Genomic DNA, 20633 nt, shown 5'->3' with positions numbered 1-20633 from the left:
GCTTGTCTTCTGTCAAAACACTTTTGATTAACAATTTTTCTGTGATTAAAAATATTCACACATTACAAATGGTGTTTTGTGTCATGGTACTGTTGGACTGAAATGTTTTTTCCCCCATAGATCTTATGAAATATGCCTGGTGTAAGCATATATTTGAGGTTCAGGTAAAGCAGGAGGTCAATTATTGAATTTTATTGAAGATCAATATTCAATTTAAAACAATGCATAGTGACTCAGATTCAGTCCAAACAAGAGTTTTTGGAGGATTCAGTTATGCAGTGACACAGTATAAAAAATTCTACTGACAGGCCATGTAACATGGCCAGATGTGTTATCATCGTTCTTGTTTTACACACAACTGGCCATGAACAGATGCAGAAAGCTAGACAGTTAATACTTGAGACCCCAACAATCTCCCTCTCTCTCTCTCTCTCTCTCTCTCTGCCATTAATGCATGTCTTGCTAATTTGCAACCATGCCAATTAATGCACTGTACAGATTTAAAATGGTTAAAATATGCATTCATTCATTAACTTCAACAGGAAAGGAAAACTCATTCTATAATGAGGCCAGGCATGATGCTCATTATGAACATGACCCAAAAACTGATATCCCAGTAACCTACCACACCTACTGAGGCTATTAGCAGAGTGTTATCTTTTCAGGTAACTTAACCAGGGACCTGATACTGATGCTCTCCATTCTGCACAAACAACCACAATGAAATAACCATTTCAGTGAACTGAACACAGTTAAATCTGGAAGAAGTAATGCACATTAAGCTATATGGCTGCAATAAACAATGCACTCATAGTTGGAAAGGTAGTTGAGTCAAAATTAAAGCCACTGAAGGAGAAGAGCCGTATCACTCATCCTGTTAGAGGAGGGTAGCTAGGTTAGGAAGGCACTAGTTTACAATTGGAGCAGATACAAAAAAAAAAAAAAAAAAAAAAAAAAAAAAAACGAAATTGTGTACTCCTCCTGGGCTGGTGCATTTTTCTTCAGGGGCAGCTATAAAAACACTATTTTATATGTTAGGGAATGTAAGGTACATCAGCAGATATCACTACTGTTAAACTAAATAAAAAGGTGTTTTTCAGCATCTGCATTTGTTTGGTTTGTGACCAAATCAAACACAAAAATGGCCCGCCTCTTGCCAAAGTGAGCCCCTAAGCAGACTCTGAGGCCCTGTGCACTGGGCAAAGCCCTCCAACATCCCACACACTCTTCACTAGACACTTACAAATCAGAGTCTCCCAACAAGTCATTTTAACAATGGCATTCTGTGCAGTTTTGTAACGTAACCTAAGATAAGCACATTTCAAAGAAGTATTTCTACTAAGTACAAATAAAAAAACTTATTCTTAAATACTTGGCTGAGTTTTCTTTAGCAATTTGCTAACTGTCCTCCCCGCATCAATCTTACTATAAAGGTATAATTTCTCAAAGAGAGCTTGTGTTTACTGCGACACTGCATGTCTTCCTCTGTGTGCCTAAGTTAATGGAACAAATTTCTCTACTGCCTCCTACAGACAAGTGGGAAGTAGTTTGTCTAAGGATGCAATTCTTTTGTGCCCCTGTGTATTAAAGAGAAGCTAATGTGTATGTGCAACTCACAACAGCAGTCAACTGAAGACCATGGGTGCAGGACTTGTGTGCCCAAGCAGGAAACAAGTGACAAGAAAGTAACATCAAACACATATTTTTAATCTGTTTATTTATTGCACATTTTAATCTCCTACTCAACCCAGCGAAAAAGGGAGGACATTTGTGTTTGGTAGATTATTTCTTCGTTGTAGCATTACCTCTTGCCAGTAAATCTTATACTGTTGGAAAGCCTGTTCTATTTCCCTTTCAAATGGTGCAACATTTGTAAGGAACATGCATTTCACTGGTGTTGGGCCAAGACCTCAGATCTCCATTTTTCATGATTTTAATTTTTTCATAGACTAGTGGTCATCTGTTAGTAGATTTTAACCAATTTTAAAGCAATACAAAGTTTTGAAAAGATACAGACTATGACCATTTAGTATCAGATTAATTGAAAAATACATTATTTTTTAAATTTTTCTTGAAAAGTGGTGATTTTGGAGATAGGAGATTTTGCCCTCATGATGCCAGCAATTTGTGGGATGAGCAGCAGAGCTGAGTATGTGGGTTGCCCTCATGAAAAATTTGCTAACTTTCTGCCAATACCAAACATCTTTTTCTGTTGTTTGGAGTTGTTTGGTGCATTGGACGATTGTGTGGAAGAACCATAAACAACCACAACAGCCTGGCACCTCCTCCTCATGCTGGTCACCAGCCTGGTCACACACATAGGCTGTAGAAAGAATTGGACAAAGCCTGTGTGATGTCAGCCATCTGGTTAAAATAGGCGGACTCAAACTGTGTTTGAAGCCAATCCACGACGGCTTACATATTGTACTCGCTGTCTCACCTGAACTTTGGCTCAACCTAACGGCCCGCCCTCTCAATCGACTTCCTGTCAGCTAGCTAGCATTCTGGTTGACAGAAAAGTAGCTTCTGCCTGTCTGTCAATCAAATGAGACGCGCCAATCAGTTTACAGTGAGGTTTTTTCTAGATATAATCTAAACGATTGTGGTACCAAAAAATTCATCCCCCGTACAGTGAGAGCACATGAAGACATTAGCTAATGAGACACGTTTGTTTTTTTTTAACCAGGCTGTAAACCATGTTATTTCTAGTGTAAAAGACGGCTTTTTTTTTTTTTTTTCTTTTTAAGATTTATTTTTGGGTCTTTTTATGCCTTTATTAGATAGCAGAGGAAAGTGGATGGACTTGGAAACAGGGATGAGAGAGGGGAGACACATGCAGCAAAGGGCCACAGGCTGGATCTGAACCCAGGCAGCCCACGTACATGGGGCACGCCCTAAACTACTACTACTACTACCATTTGCGCACCCCAAAAGATGGCTTTTTAACAGGTGTTGTGTATGTGACTTCCGTTGTTCCTGCAGCCATCTTCAAGTGGACACTCGGGGTATTGCAATTTTTTGCACTTCCGCATTGCACTTCATTTTTTTGGACCAAGGTTGCTGCTTGAGCTGAAGTCTGCAAGCTTTGACTCTGTGGAAATTACATAAAATAGAGGTATCTTAAAAGATGTACCTGTAAAGCAAATCTGCATACACACAATAACTCTTCATCTACTTATATATTCTTTTTTTTTTAATCACTTGAATCCAAAGGGCTGCTGGTCACTCCAAGCAGAGTCCTAACTCATCATAGTTTGGCTCTGACTAAAGCCTCATCTGTTAGGTTAAATGTTTTTGGGTTTTTTTTCTACCAAGGGATGCCAACTTCAAATAGCCTCATCTGGGACGTGACAAATTATTTCACAGCCAACGTAGTTTTATCATAGAACGTTAGACATTAGAGGTGCACCATCTCATATGAAAACTGCAAACCTTACACTTTTCAGAAAATTGTCTTATTAAAATGACAACTACAGCCCAAAAAAGAGAGAACTTTGGAAGCTTGGCTTCACTTGGCTGGTTGTGTTTAATTTATTGCTTTAATATATCATTTTAATATTGTTGTGATGTAGTAGAAATAAAGCAAGTCTTGATGTCTGCATGCACTGGCTTTCTTAGCCTTCAGTTTGTTTTTGTTTTTTTTATGTATATTATGTTTATGGTTTATGGAAAACACAATTTAAAAGTGTGTGAATAGAATATATTCTAGTGAGAGTTAAACCCCACCTTACAATACAAACTCACACTTGTCTTTTTGCTACAGTAGAAACTCTCCCACAAACACGACTCCAACAGACACAAACTGTCCAGCCTACTCTCTGTGTCTGTGATAATGAGCTACACCTTCTCTGTGTCATGTTCACTTATTTCCCTCGTCACCACAGCAGTCCGCATACAACGTGATGGAGTATAACTCTGTTTGTGTGTGCATCCTGTGTGACTCCTCTCAGGCTTTCATTCACCGTTTTCCTTGTGATTGACATTTATGCCCTCAAGGCAGAAACAAGCAGAAGTATGGCTTTGCAATTCCCTGGTATTAGACGGTAAAAACGATACAAATTTTAAAAATTTCTTAAGGATCATTGGAGATTTTTTTTCTGATTGTCCGTCTTTGTTGCTGTGGAGAAGCAGCAGCCTCCTACGCAGCATGAAACATCTCCTTTATTCTTGTTTGGCAGGGGAAAAAAATTGCTGGGCTGTTTTTGAAAAGTTCAACCTTCCAGTGTTTTGAAGAAGAGTCTGCTCAAACAGTTGCATGGAGCAGACTGCTTGTGAACACCTGCCTTTTCTGAGACTAGAAGCTTCTTTCATGTGCAGTAAATAAGTGTGTCATCTGCTTTTTAAAAAAATAATTCTGCCGAGATTCTGTGATTCTAAAGTAAAAAAATGAATATCAAGAAGACCCATTAGGACACATTAGACAAATATCCCAGATCTGAAGCAGAGGCATACACCAGTTAAACTGACCAGTCAATTTGAGCATCAAAAAAAGCTCAGAAAAAAAAAAAAGGGGGGGGGGGGGCGTCGCCCCCTTCGTGGCCCAATTGTTGGAAAACGCGTACTAAAGTGCCCTCTTGGGAGGCAAAACGCATGTTAAAGTGCCCTCTTGGGAGCCAAAACCTGTGCTAAAGTGCCCTCTTGGGAGCCAAAACGCATGCTAAAGTGCCCTCTTGGGTGGAAAAACACACTAACCTGCCCCCTTGGCTGGTTAAAACATGATAAACTGACCACTTGGGTGGCAAAAAGGCATGTTAAAGTACCCTCCTCATTGGCAAAACACACTAAACTGCCCTCTTAGGTGAAAAAAAAAAACACTTAATTGCCCTCTTGGCTGGTTAAAACATGATAAACTGCCCTCTTGGGTGATAAATACGGGTGCTTTAGTGCCCTCCCAGTTGGCAGAACACTACTGTTGCAATAACTTTCATGTTGGGTCCTTTTTTTTAACTGTATTGAGCCAAAACTATATCCTTCTGTCTGTCCTATTCTGTTGGCATGCTAAAGTTGAGTATCCAATGATAGACATGTTCTATTCCTGCCAAGTCTGTAATAATGAAGGTATCTATTGATAATCATCACTGAAGACTTTTTTGAAAAACAACATCAGATAATTGAGGGGTTTTTTTTGGCAGCAACAACAAAGACATCTCATAAATGGGAGAGAAAAATAACTTCCCATAACTCAGAAAATGAGATTTTAAGAATATATAACGTGTTAAATAAAGGAAATGAAAATGAAACTAAGACTTTTAAGCTCTAAACTCTGTCATGACACAAAAAGGATTGTTCCACTGGTGGCTTAATAGAGAGAGTTGTAACATAACAGCGTAACGGAAAGATGATTCCTCCATTCCAGTTGTAGCATTTTTTAAACTTAAGAGGATTGTCTTTCTCAAAAGTGGGTGCGGCTTTGGCATGCGCAACACCCCCACAGCATCCTAGAGCAGATAATACTTCCTCATTTTCCATTATTTTGAAGCTTAATTTTCATTAACTTTTATATACAATCTCTACTCTAGGGGGAAGAAAAACACTAAATCTGTCTCACTCAGACCTTGTGCACATGGAGATGAAAACGGACTACTGATTAAATATCCCTAAAAACTAAATTGGATTGAACTTAGGGATTTTATTGTTACATATCTGCACAGTTTGATTTTTCATTCTGAAGGTGAAAAGTTATGTTCTTTTAAAGCTGTAGAAATAGGGTCTTACAAATCAATAAATAAATAGGAGTAATAAAAGTGAGTGGAGGAAGAAAAATGACAATTTGCACCTTTCTTCTAGTCTTTCCAAGCACTTACTCACTGCTGTGATAAAGGCTAATTACTGAGGCCTATGGGAATATATGTAAACTCTTCATAGTGAAAATTATAGAGGAAGGAAGAGGAGACAGCTAAAGAGGAAATGAAAGAAAGATCTACCTTATTAAAAGGAATGGAATTAGAATAGATGAGTGAAATATAAGAAAAGGAAAAGAGGAAATTAAGCAGTAAAAACTTGGAAAATCAAATCAATGCAATCTGACTACAATTCAGTGAATGTAAATGAGCACAAACTTGGCTTGTATTAGAAGAAGAAACCTGGCATGTTTTTAGTAGAATATCTTAACAGTTTTTTGGATTTCATTGTGTGCAAACTGGCTTTCCCAAGCTTGAAATACTTACCTTTTGTTCTAGTGTTACAATGTGAGGTTGTTAAATGTTCCATTTTTTGTCATTATGGAAATTAAATTCTTTAAAAGAAAAACTCACTCCAGATCTTAAACTTATGAGGGTGAGGCAGATTTTTTGTTTGTTTCTGGTCACTTAATTTGTATAATTGCAGGTACTGCAGAGCTAAAAGCTCTCTAAGGTTTGAAAAATTTAATGTCTGTCCTACACGACTGACTGCTGACATTTTCTTGCATCAGTATGCGTTAGTATTCTGCAGATGGCTCAGCATCTTAAGCCTCCAACTAAAATAATGGGGAGGGGGAGCTCTGTGACATTTTTTTCAACTTGTGAAACATAGATTTTTACAGACTGTCACACTCTGATGGCCTGGCTTGCTGACTTGTTCGGCTGTCTGGCTGTTTGCTTCCCTGGCTGGCAGACTCATTTATATTCTACCTGCCAATTTCTTCTTCTTGCCTGTCTGCCTACCTACCATCTGTCCTCCCCAATGCTTTCGATTGAAAGAAAAAGAAATAAAACCAGTAAACATGCCATTCTTGATAATGTCACCTTCCTCTGTATCAGTAAAGAATAGAGAATTGGACCCAGGCCTCTCTATAGGTTGTTCGCAATCACGTGACTGAGAATGTCCCAGCCCAGAGGCGGTCAGGTGGTGGGGCACAGCTACAAGGAACGTATAGGAGCCAAGGAAAGTTTGTAATGAACAGCTCTAAATGGAGCTCTACGATGCACTTGACATCAACCTTTCATTTCCTCCATCCTTTCTCTTTTATTAAACCACATTTAAAAAGCCAAACTGGCACGATTTGGGAGCTAAGCATCTCTGAGCTGAGCTAAATGATCTCGCTTTTTAAAAAGAGATAGCTGATGAGACCAACATCAGCTGAGGAAACATGGGCAAGATCAGACTTTAATGTTCTAAACCATGGTAAAATTGTTGTCATGACATGATTCAGGTGGTCACAACAAAGGAGGGAGACAATACCATTGCAAAGTTTCAGATCTTTATTGTTCAGATCAAACCAAATTACACATTTAAATCAAACAATTCCTCTAATTGAACCAAATTAAACCAAATGAAATAATCAAATCAGGCAGTTTACCATTAAACTGAATTAAACCCAACTAAAGAGTCTGAAAAGCCAAATTAAACCAAATTACTTAATTACTTCAAATTAGAACAAATTAAATATTTACAGCAAGTATATTAGTCAGTAAAGTCAGTAGTGTGGGATGTGCATGAGTGAGGACAATGTGTGTGTAAATGTTGTAAAATGCAAACTTAACTAAAGTTCAAGATAATCTAACATAACTAAACCAAGGTGTGGTATACCTGTGAAGGCCAGGTCACAGAGAGAGTGAATGTGTGACTGTAGGAGCTTAAATAACCTCACTTTAAGCCCAGGTGTGTGACATTACTCTAATCAAGGAGCTGCACTCACAGCCACAGGCTGGAGACAAGTAGGCTGTTTTCGAATTGGCCTATTGCATACTCCTGCCAAACGCAGTATGCAATATGTATTGCACACTGCGTACTGCGTTCGACAGTAGTATGCAGTATGACTGCCAGTTGGACGTTATTGTTCAGTATGCTTGGCCCAGTTTAGCTGGTTTCTAATATACAGAAGTATGTCATACCCTGGTCAATATTAAACAACGCTACAGTGTTTTCCATCCCTTTAAATAAAGAAAAAATCTTGGTTTTTATTTGATTTTTCGGGATTTTTATAGCCGTTGTTTTTAGCTTAGCATGTATAGTGCAGTGAAAGGACACACTTAACAGCACCTTTCCGGCCGTTACGAGCCGTAACGGCAAAACAAAAACAACAGTGGCCCTATTACAACTTATTTCACTATAGTACATGTTACAAAGGTAAAGATAAATGATAAATAAGATAAGATAGATGAATAAATGGCACTTTTTGTAACCATCAGCCGCTCTGCTGAAAGTTTGGCCGCTCTCCGCTATTACGAACTCTGACCTGGCGCTTTGCATTGTGGGTAACAGTAGGCGAAGCAGACTGGTCCAATGCATACTGTGAAATTTTCCCAAATCGGTACGTCATGCAGGTATTTTTGGCATACTGCAACTTTCGCATTTGTTCACATACTGCATACTGCATACTGCATTTTGGGCAAATCAGTACGCACTACTAGTATAGTAGGCGAAAACAGCCTCAGGCTGACAATACCAAACATCACATGATGTTATGGACATCACACTGTACTGAACCAATGGACCATACACAAGCATTGTGTGACACCGCTGGTCCAAGGCTAAATATCAGGGGTGTCTAGCGCAGTCACAACAGGGGCTAGATTCTTGATTCAGGTCTAACCTGAGGGCCTAACAGGGTCACCTTTTTAACCATAAAATGTCAACCTCATTTCACCAGTAATGAAATAGGAAAAAAAAATCTTCTCACTGATGATAAATGATTTTAACATTTAAAAAGTTAAAAAGATAAGGTTAAAGGCTCACAGTCTGAGAAAAGTAACAAGTTCAAAAAGGTCAAAACATGAAATTGAAATGAAAAATGGTATTTTTTTAAAGAAAAATATCTTAGAAAGCAAGTCAAAATCATTAGTTTAAAAGGACAAAATTCTAAATGAAATGTGTAATCATGGAATTTAAAGTCAAAATATGATTCAAAATTTTAAGTTGTGAGTCTGAAAGGTCAAACTACAGGATTATGAAGTCAAAGTTTGGAGTTGCAAATATGAGACAAAATACAAAAAAAAAATGGTTTAAAAGGTCAAAATATGACTTGAAACTTAGAATTATAAATCTTAAAGTTCAAAATATTATATGAGTAGTCAAAATTTTGAGTTGAAATGCTCAAAGTACAAAATAAAATGTCAGAGTTTGAGTCATAATAGTGAGATGCAAAATTAAAATGTGGAAATTAAAACACAAATTAATTTCTTTTCCCATATCCCTTACTTTTTATCTCATTATCTTTGCTCTTTACTTTTTCAGATTTTATGACGTAACAAGGATATTTTAATCATCAAGGATAAGTTTAAATTTTTATACTTGAGGAAATTTGTAGACCTCATACTGATGGGCCAGATTTAAAGAAATATGAGATTATCTTGTGGGCCGGATTTAACTGTTCCATGGGCTGGATTTGGCCCCTCGGCCTTAAGTTTGACACCCCTGCTATAGATGGAGACTCTTTTTAAATTCCTTCCTGCTTCCATTTCTCTCTCAAGTTTTTAAACGTAATTTATTTCCACTTTGCTTGCCCTAGTTATAGCTGTCCAAACATGGCCTTTTTGGTAGAGTTTCTCAATGCAGAAGGGGAGTTCCCCACTGCTTCATGATGTCATCTGCAAAGAACCTATAAACAGGGGCTCAGCAAAGGGTCAATTAACATAACCCCCCTCTGAACAGCTTATTTAAGATCAGAATCCTCTGAATGGCATGTTTACATGACATGTTTCTTTCCTTTTTTGATCAGGCTTTTATCCAAATGTAGGTGTGTCCAAGAAAACATAGCTACGATAATAAGTAAACTGAAACTTTTGGTTTTTGATTTGACTCTGCTGTCTTTGTGACTCATTTTTTTCTTTAAAACCCATGGAAATCAAACTTAGAAGAGCGACAGCAAAGTGGATTGTGCATGTTGAGTGATTTATTTTTTTTGGCAGCACGCAGAGTGCTAAAGAGAAATAACAGTGTTCTTTGTTTAGAGCTTTCATGTAAATCATTGCCAAAAGAAGACAAAAATGTGATGTTGCTGTTACAAACTGGGCGTTGATTTCCAAAGTGACAAACACAACCTACTTTAATATATAGGAATAAAGAATCAGGAAGTTTACACCACCATTCCATAGGGTAAATTTGTAGGCAAGATCTTCCTAAATTCAAATTTAATGTAGTCTTTGTAAGCTGCCCCTCATCTCCTACCTTCTGTTCACTCTGATACATTTTACTTTTCAAGGGGGAAATTCTGTCTCAGTTTTGTCTCGCCAAATATATATATTTTTGTTTTATAATCCTTTTATTTTAGAAAGTTATTGTCTGTTTGTAAGACAGTACATTTGTAAGAATGGAGTAATTTGGGCTTTTTGTCTCAAACTTTCATTATTATTACCTCGAGAGTTTCACATTAGCAGTATTGTACTCATGTGATCACAAGTACACTGTGTACAGGTTGCAGCCTTCAGTGGCACCTCAGGATTGCTAAAGGATTTAAATTAATGTTACACGTACTCTCAAAACCAACAGACCTCTGACAGGACTAACATCATTCACAGTTAGCACTTTCCTTTCCAAACAGGTAGTCTAATGACATAACTATCACAGCACAATGAAGAGAGAAAGAAAACTACTGCTGTCAGACTTGAGGGCTATTGAGTCTTGATAACATTTCCTGCAGTTTTATAACTCCATTTTCTCCTGACATCAGCGTGTCAGCTGGTCGTCTCTCTCTTTATCTCTCTGTCTCTTTTCTTCATTTCTCTGTGGAGTGACAGTCGGATCATGAAGAGTAATTGCTGCTGTCCTCACAACCCCAAACCAAACCTCTCCGGCTGCCTGTCTCATCTGATATCATCCTTTTGGTAACGTGATGACATTTAGGACTTTGTCATCGAGCAGCTCTGCCCAGCAAATTAAGTGGCTGACGTCTTAATCCTGGGAAGATTAAAAAGGCTTATCAGGCAGAGGAAATGATGTCATGGTCAGATTGGGATACGATACGGACAGGGATAAGTAACAATTCATTTAAAGGTTGAAGGTCAGTCATGGTCAGACTGTTTATTTAGAATTTTCATAAAATGCATAGAAGCTCAGAAAAATAAAAGCAGTCAATGATGTGTAGTTGTCACATAGTTTGATTTTATATGTGGGCAAGATTGAGAGAAGATGCATTTTCTTTGAGCCTTACCACGTGTACTGAAGCTTGTCAGTGAGTCAACATTGCTCTTTATTCCAAGTAGCAGAGACAGAACCGCCACAACATTTATGAATACATTTGTGCTTCAGGGCAAATCACGTGCAACATATGAACGTGTGCCATGAACACAAATATGCAGAAACAAGAAACAGTGGCAGCTCATAGAACATATCAGTGACAGTCAGAGAACTTGACTCTTGCAAATACATCATTTTACATCAAGTTTCAGGAGCTCATTCACCACGGCATTTTGGGCTAACGTCATGCTTGTGTACACATCAAATGTTGCAGCTCAAAGATTAACTTCTCTTCATCAGTGGTGTCATAATTCTTCTTCTTCCATCTGACTGATCACAGACTGGGACATAACATAGATATAATAATGAGATTCACTATTGAAAATCCATTGTGTTCTATTCTGAAAAAGACCCAATCCTGTTGCACTTTTGCTTCTGTCCAGGTCCATTAGCACTGGATTCACATGTTTTGGTTGTAGTCTGCTGAATATGGACCAGGTGCTTCACTCGTATTCCAGAGACAGACAAAAAATTTGAGACAAAGTTACTTAGAACTTCTGAGTGAGGGAGAGGAAGAGAGGGCATGTGCACCAATGTGCATCAAGTTAAGGCCTTTGCACACTGTGTCCGTTTTATTGTCCATATTTTTGTACATTATAAAGAAAAATCTATCTCATGTTGTACCTGTCATGTTTGCTAAGTAATGCTGAAACTATTTTTTTTCCATTTTAGTTGCATCAGTCCAAGTCATTTAAATGTGTGATTGACTTATTAGAGCAGTGCCTGCTGCTTTCTTCTCTCTCATGGCCCCAGTCTTGCACTGAAACCTTACTCAAAGTGCCATGATTAACCACTGTATTATTATGTGGATTACAACCATAGCATATAAAAGCATAAGTTTGTACTCAGAGCCAAGTAACAGACTGAATTAAAAAGGTGCTCTCCATCTCTCTAACTTAGTACAGCGTGATGACGTACGAGCTGGTGCCATATAAACCTCTCTGTCAGGATGGATTGACCCAGTGTGACAGAGCCACATCCTCACTGTTTATCTTCATTGCAGTGTAAAACAATTTGCCACATTCTACGAATTTTCATAGTAAATACAGAAAAAAAAAACAGACTCCGTGTGCAAAGTTCGAATGCATGATTTTATTTTATTTTTCAGATTAACAGCCGTAATAAACACATTTGAAAATAGCAGACTCAATGTGCAAATACCTTAAATTTCCACATACTCTGCCTGCACCACGTTTTGATGTACAGCAGTTTTGCTCAGACAAGGCCAGCAACCTTGCACACTGGAAGCAAGTATGGAGAGCTGCCAAACAAAAATAAAATCTTGACTCCATAATTTTATTTCTTCTACCATGGACGAGTACTTCATTATTGATAGGTGTATGTTTCCTACAATGGATGTGTGGCTTCATCTAAAACTAAAAAGTCAGCTTTTTTTGTAGCTCAGTGACCCACTGACCTCCCATTGGCCTGTTGCTTGGGCCAGAGAATGAAATGTAATATTGATGTATTGACGATTTACTATTGGGAGTCGGCCCAGTGTGTTTTATCTTGAAGTTGACAGGATGCTTTGCACGTTTCTCTGGCTGTTTGGCTCAATCTGCTCTACATGTATGCGGTTTGGTTGGCGCATCCTTCATCCATGGAAAAAAAAACACATGCACACAGTCTTCTACCTTTGTCTTATTCTCCATTTTTGGATTCCATTTTTTAGTTTTTTTATTCAGCTATAACCTGATACCATTATAAACTCAATTGCATTTTCTCACCTACCCAATCATCTTTAACACGCTCTTGTCTGTGTCATTATGTTCTGTCTCTGTCTGGAGTTGCAGCCTGCCAGCCTCTTCTTCTCTGTCTGTACTGATCTCCTTTTGACAAACTCAGCTTTGAGTCATCGCCATAATAAACTTTGCATTCACTTTACTAGCTCTGTGTTGAAGTTCATTAAGCTTGAGTCCATTACCTACAACACTCAACTTTTATAGCAGTCTTTATAACCTGGCACTGCTCACCATTACTGCTAATTTGCTCATGCCAATGCTTTGCTGCAGCTCATTCCTCCAACCTATTTAAATGGGAATTTTGCTTAAACTTTATTTTTTTGTTTCATTCCGGTTTTGATCTAGGACACTGCTTACAGAGGTTATATACTCTGAGCAAATTTTCTCCATCTTTTGTTTCCTCTGGGACACTTGAAAAGATTGAACAAGAGATGCAATCCTGGAGCATGATGAATACATACAGAGATATCAACCTCAGAGATGATCTTTACCTAATCCACTGGGAGAAAGGACAGACGGATGGAACTGAGAAATGAAATATGGGGATGTGAAGAGAAAACATCTGTAAACAGGCAGAAACCTACCATGATATTGAGGTCATTTTTTTCCTGTTTTTTTTTATTGTGTGTGTAATTTATGTACTTTTGCTTTAGCCTCCTGAAGCAGTGTTTGCATTAGAAGAATACAGATTGATGTTTATTGCATTGTATACGCATATGCCTGTCGCACTGCTTTCTAAAACATGCAAGTTGTTTGACTGTACACAGGGTGTATGGCACTGATCAGCAACTGGAGGCCCAGGGGCCACATCAGGCCCCCCCACAGCATCCCATCTGGCCCCCAGAAGCTCGATTAAATTGAGGAAAAGTGCTGAGGAAAAAAATGTGCTGTATTCATGGTATCTGTTCTTTCTTTCCTCTGATTGTCCTTAGAGATATTTAAGTAACTCCAAACTTAAGTGAGACTGGAGCATGTTTTTTTAAGACTGGCTTAATGATTGATCAGATTTACAAAAACAACTATTATGAACCCTTATAAGCAATTAAGGTGCATGACAAACTTACTCACAAGCAGCAGATTTCTGCATTAATATAACAGTTGGGGGGGTAATTGTCCCTGCCTGTTAATTAAAACAAAATATCAAAATAAAAGATTTGTTTGAGCAATGTGGTGAACAGAGTGACCACACCTATGTTTGGATGATAACAGGCTCCAGCAGTGGAAAAGCAAATAAACGCTGTTGCGCTGAATTTTGAGCATCAAAAAATTTAAAAGCCATAATTTACCACATTTTTAATCCTTTATTAACAAGGGAGAATAAAAGAGAGCTTTGTTTATTTGGGAAGAAACTAAAGAGGATTAGTTGTCTGTCATACGGGTATACTGTCTTTTAATGACTAAGCTAGTGATAGCTCTGTAACAACAGGAGCTGTAGTCTGCTTGCCTATAAGCAGATTTCTCACACATTCACCTGCGTGTTAATGACTTTTTAAAGCAGAGAATCAGCGCCTTTAACAAGGTTAAAATACATGCATTCATAAAGTCGCAAGATGGGATAGCTCGCCAGTTTGACTTAGAGTCTGAACATACACTCATATACTCCTAAAACTTTATTTTAATTTTAAGATGCCAGTCATTACTCTGAAATGTCATATTTTTATGGAAAACCCACAAACTATTGGATTTCGACTCTGTATAACTGTTAAAGCATACAGTTTTCATATCTTAAGATTTTACATCACAGATAACCCAAACTTTCCCATCTATTTCCATTTCTTTTGATGGGATGTTTTCCCCTAAAAAGGGGCGGGACCAGCATTGTTTGGGCAAAGTACCTGAATGGGTTGATGCTGTCATTAATGACAATTGTGCTGTAAAGCATACACATAAAGAGACAAAAAGAATACTGATCAAAGAAAGTGCTCTCTGGCTTTACTTACAAATGTAAGGTATTTCACTTGGCTTTCTACAACTGTGAGTGTATTATCCTAATGACAACCTGTTCCTGACAAGCACACATTATTTTTGTTTTGAGCACATCTCTGTCTGGTTAATCAACTTTTTATCTTCATTTAAATGGCCTTATAGGCCAGGGTGTAAAAACAAGTGGTGTGTGCGTGTGTAAGATTATAGTCTTAAATGCATGTAGGTTGATTCGTTGAGTTATGGGGATCTTGTTTCTCTTGGTTTAGTTAGTGTGATTGAGTAGGTGATAATGAGTGGATTTGTGCCTGGATTTATTCAGGCACCAATTATATCTCAGCTGCAAAGCAGCAATGCATGCATCTCTGGTGAGTGGCGTGTTCATAATTGGTGTGTCAAAATCAAAATTCGCTGTATACAGCAAGTCCCACGTCACCAGATTTCATTTGGTTTACTCAGTGGTGTAAGTCCTAAATGAACTAGTATTATTGAAGAATTAATTGCAATAAAGAGGTCAAAAGGATGCCAGAATTACTAACATAATTCTAATTTCCAAGTCTGAATTTATGCTGCACAAGGTCCCTGAGCTACTCTCCCCTCCCAAAGTATTGGAAGAGTGAAGCCAGTTCCTCAATTTTTGCTGTAGACTGAAAAACATTTGGGTTTGATACAAAGAAATGAATATGAGACACAAGATCAACATTTCAGCTTTTATTTCAAGGTATTAACATCTAAATCTGATGCGCAACTTAGGAGTAAGAATTATTTGTAACAACATCAAATTTTTAGGTGAGCAAAAGTATAAGAACAGATAGACTTAAAATAGATTAAAGTAAGTAAGACTTAATATTTACTTGCTTGCAATAACTACATAGAGCCTGTGACCAACTGACATCACCAAACTTTTGCATTTTTCTTTTGCAATGGTTTTCCAGGCTTTCACTGCAGCCTTTTTCAGTTGTTTGTGATGGGGTATTACTCCCTTCAGTCTCCTCTTTAGCAGGTAAAATGTTCTATAGGGTCTAAGTCTGGAGATTGACTTTGCCAGTCTTAAACTAGGGTCCTATGATTTCCACATCAATGGAATCGTGGACAGAATTGCAGAATTGGCCAATAAAAATGGAATACTATTAAACACGTACATTGAGTGTATGGGACTGAAATTCTTTTTTTTTTTTTTTTTTTTTTTGAAAGAGGAACTTATATTTGGGGAACATGTTCTGGGGATCACAAAAGCATGGCACAACTCGTACCTCACTTCAGAAACACTCACTGCCCCCCTCCCAAACAGTAAAAGCATGTCAGAGCAGCTGCATGAAATAGCGGCAAATATTACATAGCTTAACACGGGGCAGTACAGTGTGGCATAATGTTGCACCTATAAGAAAAGTCACGGAGAGAGTGAGGTGTGTCTGTGCGTGAGGCACACAGTCAGCATACTCCTCAGTAAGGATAGCTACTGGCTGTCCTAAAAGTTGGCAGAAGTCACTCAATGACATCATCGCCTAATTTGCATAATTTAGTTGTAATGGACACTGTAGGAGAGAGGAAAAAACTTCATGAGAGAGACAAAAGTAAGCAAAAAGACCCTTATGATGTGTAAAACCACAAATGAACTTGCTTCTGTCGATTCTTGTTTTTATAATGTCACAATTCCAACTTTAATCCTTTTTCTGGGCTTGAGACTGGCAAAAATGACTCAAGAGATACTCTGGCAGAGTTACTTAAATTTTTATTTTTAGTTTATCATTCTATTTTTCTTAGAAGTTTAGTTTTCTTACGTTTAGTTTAGTTTTAAACCTTATGGTCTACTTAAAAGCTTACAACAAATCCCTGTGAAACATTAACACTTTTATCCAAGACATTTATAATACATATTTTTTTTGTATACAGTCTTCTTAAACAATCTGAATGGACCAAAAAGAGACAATAGAAAAACTGTGAAGGTGCTCTCACAGCACGGTTAATCTGCAATCTGGACATGGAGGCATGAGCATCTCCTGCTCCGACTGCAGCTAACAGGGACTGCTGTGCAAGGGCTAGGCTGCCTGTGAGTTCTTTGGGACGGGGAGGGGCCCATGGCAGCACCCACTGCTCACTGAGAGGAGCAATAACGATATGTGCTTTCATGTCAGAGTCTCCAAAAGTCTCCAGTAACACCAGAAAAAGTCGCTAGTCGCTTTTTTTGAAAAGAAGTAGCTAGAAGGGTCTGAAAACTCGTTAAATATAGCGACAAAGTCGCTAAGCTGGCAACACTGCACACAGCTGTGACTTCAGTTGAAGACCTACTCACCCCTCGAAGGCTTCAAACTCGAGTCGGACGGACTCCAAATTTTATGAAGTCCTGTAGTCTATACTATGTTACATTCGAGTATCAATTAACTCAATAATTCCTCCAGTAGATGTTCCATTTGGTTGCTTAAAGAGCCTATACATGTCAGCATCAGTGTTAATTTTGTCCACTAAAACTTTGACTAAAAATGTTGGTTGACCGCCTTTTTTCCATGACAAAAACTGGACTAAGACTAGCCAAAAACAGATTTGTGATGACTTAAGCTGACAAAAAGCAAGTCTGGTTTTCGTTAAGATGACTAACCCGAGATTAAAATGTAATTTAGTTTTCGTCAGACAGTAAAAGTCCATGATATTTCTCCACTGTGGGTAAATCTGCATCTGTAGCTATTCTGCCTCTCAACTATAGACTTCAGGGAACCCAGGTCTGGCAGGGTACATAGACCACACCACCATGACTTGGCCACATTACTGGCACAAACAGAAGGCCAGATCATTCTCTGTAAACCCTAGAGATGGTTGTGCGTGAAAATCTCAGTCGATCATTGGTTTCTGAAATACTCAGACCAGCCACTGTCACTTTCTGGCAAGGGGACTTCACTATCACTCCCGCCTCATTTGGAAAACCCCGTCCTTTTCAGTACCAAACTCACCATTTTTTGCGCATTTTTCAAAAGTCTGAAGTGGGCAGAGTTAGCTCTGTGCTTGGGGTTTACTTACACTTCAATTTTGATTCCGCTTGAGTTTCTTCTTTTTTCTCCTAATAATGCTTTAGTTTGCAAAATATTTTCGAAGTAATATTATGGTGTACAACAGAACTTTGATAATTGATGAAAACAGCCTGTCCATGTAATTTTTAAAATAAATCCATCAACAAACACTTATTCATCAAAATTACAAAAAAACAACAACAACAACAAGGGAATCAGCAGTAATTTGCACTGCTCAACATCATTTACAGAGCAAAATTGCTAACAGCAACTGTCAAAGGTTTGGTTAAATGTTTAATAGATTTTAACAATCATATCTATTCTAACACTGCCAGATTTACAGTGCACAGCAAGTCCACACTGACTAGAAAATGTGCGTACACAAGCTGAGACCTGGCATGATCATATCCTCCACTCACATCCAGGTTGATAAATACTGATCTGTGCGTGCAACTGAACACACACTCAGTTATCTGTATTATCAGTTTCTCACCAGTGGTTATGTGTTTAATGTTCAAAGCACTCATGATTCACATTTTAAATTGGCTGAAAGGCTCTGTTGATGAGCCATCTGTTAGTGAGGTGTTCACCTCTGTACTGATAGCTTGTGAATCATTGTGTCCATCCAAGCTGACAAACCTCAATCTTCTCTTGTTCCTATCTCATCTGATTAGAAACCATGACAGGCCCCCTTCTTCTGTTTTTCTCACTGACCAGTTATCCTCAGCCAGCGCTCTCTCTGATCTCTCTGTCATCTCTCCCCTTTCCCCTATTTGTGACAGGCATAAGCTCTTGTTGTCATCAGGCCGGCTCAGAGCTTATGTGGTCAAGTGGTCAGCAAACACAGGCGCAATACACACTCCTGAAACAATGTAGGCAAAGGTCAACATGTACTCAACAACAGAGCAATCACAGAAAACATGTTTATGTGAAAAGAGTAACAATTTCTTTTGTTATTTTTCTCCCGGGGAAAACTGTCTGTCTGAAAGCTGATGTGTACTTCACAGACCTGCAGCACAAAACCGAATAACAAGTTAAACAGTTGACCTGAAATTTTTGTAGCCAACAGGGAACATTTGGGAAAATATTTTTCTGACTGAACCAGCTGTTCTTTTTTGGTTAACTTTATTGGGTTTCTACTTAAATGTCATATTTTGGTTAAAAGTGAAGATATGATTTTTGGTCCAGTAGGTGTCACACTTACACACCAGTCCCCTAAACCATAACAAACTGCCATTATGCAGCATTTCCACTCCTCCCCCACCCCTCCCTTAGTGCTCCAACTGAGGACATGTTTCCATGTACAAATCCCAAAAGTAGTGTGTATGAGAACATTTCAGTAGTGTGTATGAGAGCGTTTCAGTAGTGTGTATGAGAGCGTTTCAGTAGTGTGTGTGAGAGAGAGTGTTCCAGTAATGTGTATGAGAGCGTTTCAGTAGTGTGAGAGCATTTCAGTAGTGTGTGTGAGAGCGTTTCAGTAGTGTGTATGAGAGCATCTCAGTAGTGTGTGTGAGAGCGTTTCAGTAGTGTGTGTGAGAGGATTTCAGTAATGTGTGTGAGAGCCTTTCAGTAGTGTGTATGAGAGTGTTTCAATATAGTGTGTATGAGAGCATTTCAGTAGTGTGTGTGAGAGCATTTCAGTAATGTGTGTGAGAGCATCTCAGTAGTGTGTATGAGAGCATTTCAGTAGTGTGTGTGAGAGCATTTCAGTAGTGTGCATGAGAGCATCTCAGTAGTGTGTGTGAGAGCATTTCAGTAGTGTGTGTGAGAGAGCATTTTAGTTGTGTGTATGAGAGCATTTCAGAAGTGTGTGAGAGCATTTCAGTAGTGTGTGTGAGAGCTTTTTTGTAGTGTGTATGAGAGCATTTCAGTAGTGTGTGTGACAGCATTTCCGTAGTGTGTATGAGAGCGTTTCAATATAGTGTGTATGAGAGCGTTTCATTGGTGTGTATGACAGCGTATCAGTATTGTGTGTGTGAACATTTCAGTAGTGTGTATGAGAGCATTTCAGTAGTGTGTGAGAGCGTTTCAGTAGTGTGTGTGAGAGCATTTCAGTAGTGTGTGTGACAGCATTTCAGTAGTGTGTATGAAAGTGTTTCAATATAGTGTGTATGAGAGCGTTTCAGTAGTGTATGTGAGCGTGTGTGTTCCAGTAGTGTGTATGAGAGCATTTCAGTAGTGTGTGAGAGCATTTCAGTTGTGTGTATGAGAGCATTTCAGTAGTGTGTGTGACAGCTTTAAAGACTATTGATGTTCAATAAAAGTTTTCTCAAATTTTGAGACACCTCATATGTATACTTGACATTTCCCCTGCCCATTACTGTGCACACAAGTACTGTATGTACTGTAGGTCCCAAGAGCTCTTCCTGGCAGTGCGCGTTTGGAGGCTTACATTTATTTTCTGGCACACTCGCCTCACCTCCGCTGCTATAACTCCATCCTAGGGGAAACACTGAATCATCCACCTGATAATATTTGTAGTCTCAACTTGAGAAGGTGAAGCCTTTCCTTGGACAGTGCTGTAAGAGCCACAGCTCTCAACAAATCCCCTCTCATGACAGAAAAGGATTGTGATATTTACCTGCTGCCAACGTTACTGCAAGATTCTCACCAATGATCTTGCATCGAGGATCTAAATGGCATTGACCATCACACTTGTTTTGAACAAATAGATCCTTCAGTTTGTCCCTCACTCCATGCCAAATTGACAATGCTAGCTGATTTTGTTTTAGGCCTCTGACAGGTTGATCAATATCGTGGCATCAACTCCAAAATAAAAAAAAAAAAAGGTCTTAAAAAGTAGTACATT

Source organism: Cheilinus undulatus, linkage group 6 (assembly GCF_018320785.1).
Source record: "Cheilinus undulatus linkage group 6, ASM1832078v1, whole genome shotgun sequence".
Taxonomy (NCBI): Eukaryota; Metazoa; Chordata; class Actinopteri; order Labriformes; family Labridae; genus Cheilinus; species Cheilinus undulatus.
Note: the sequence above shows the minus strand (reverse complement) of the source record.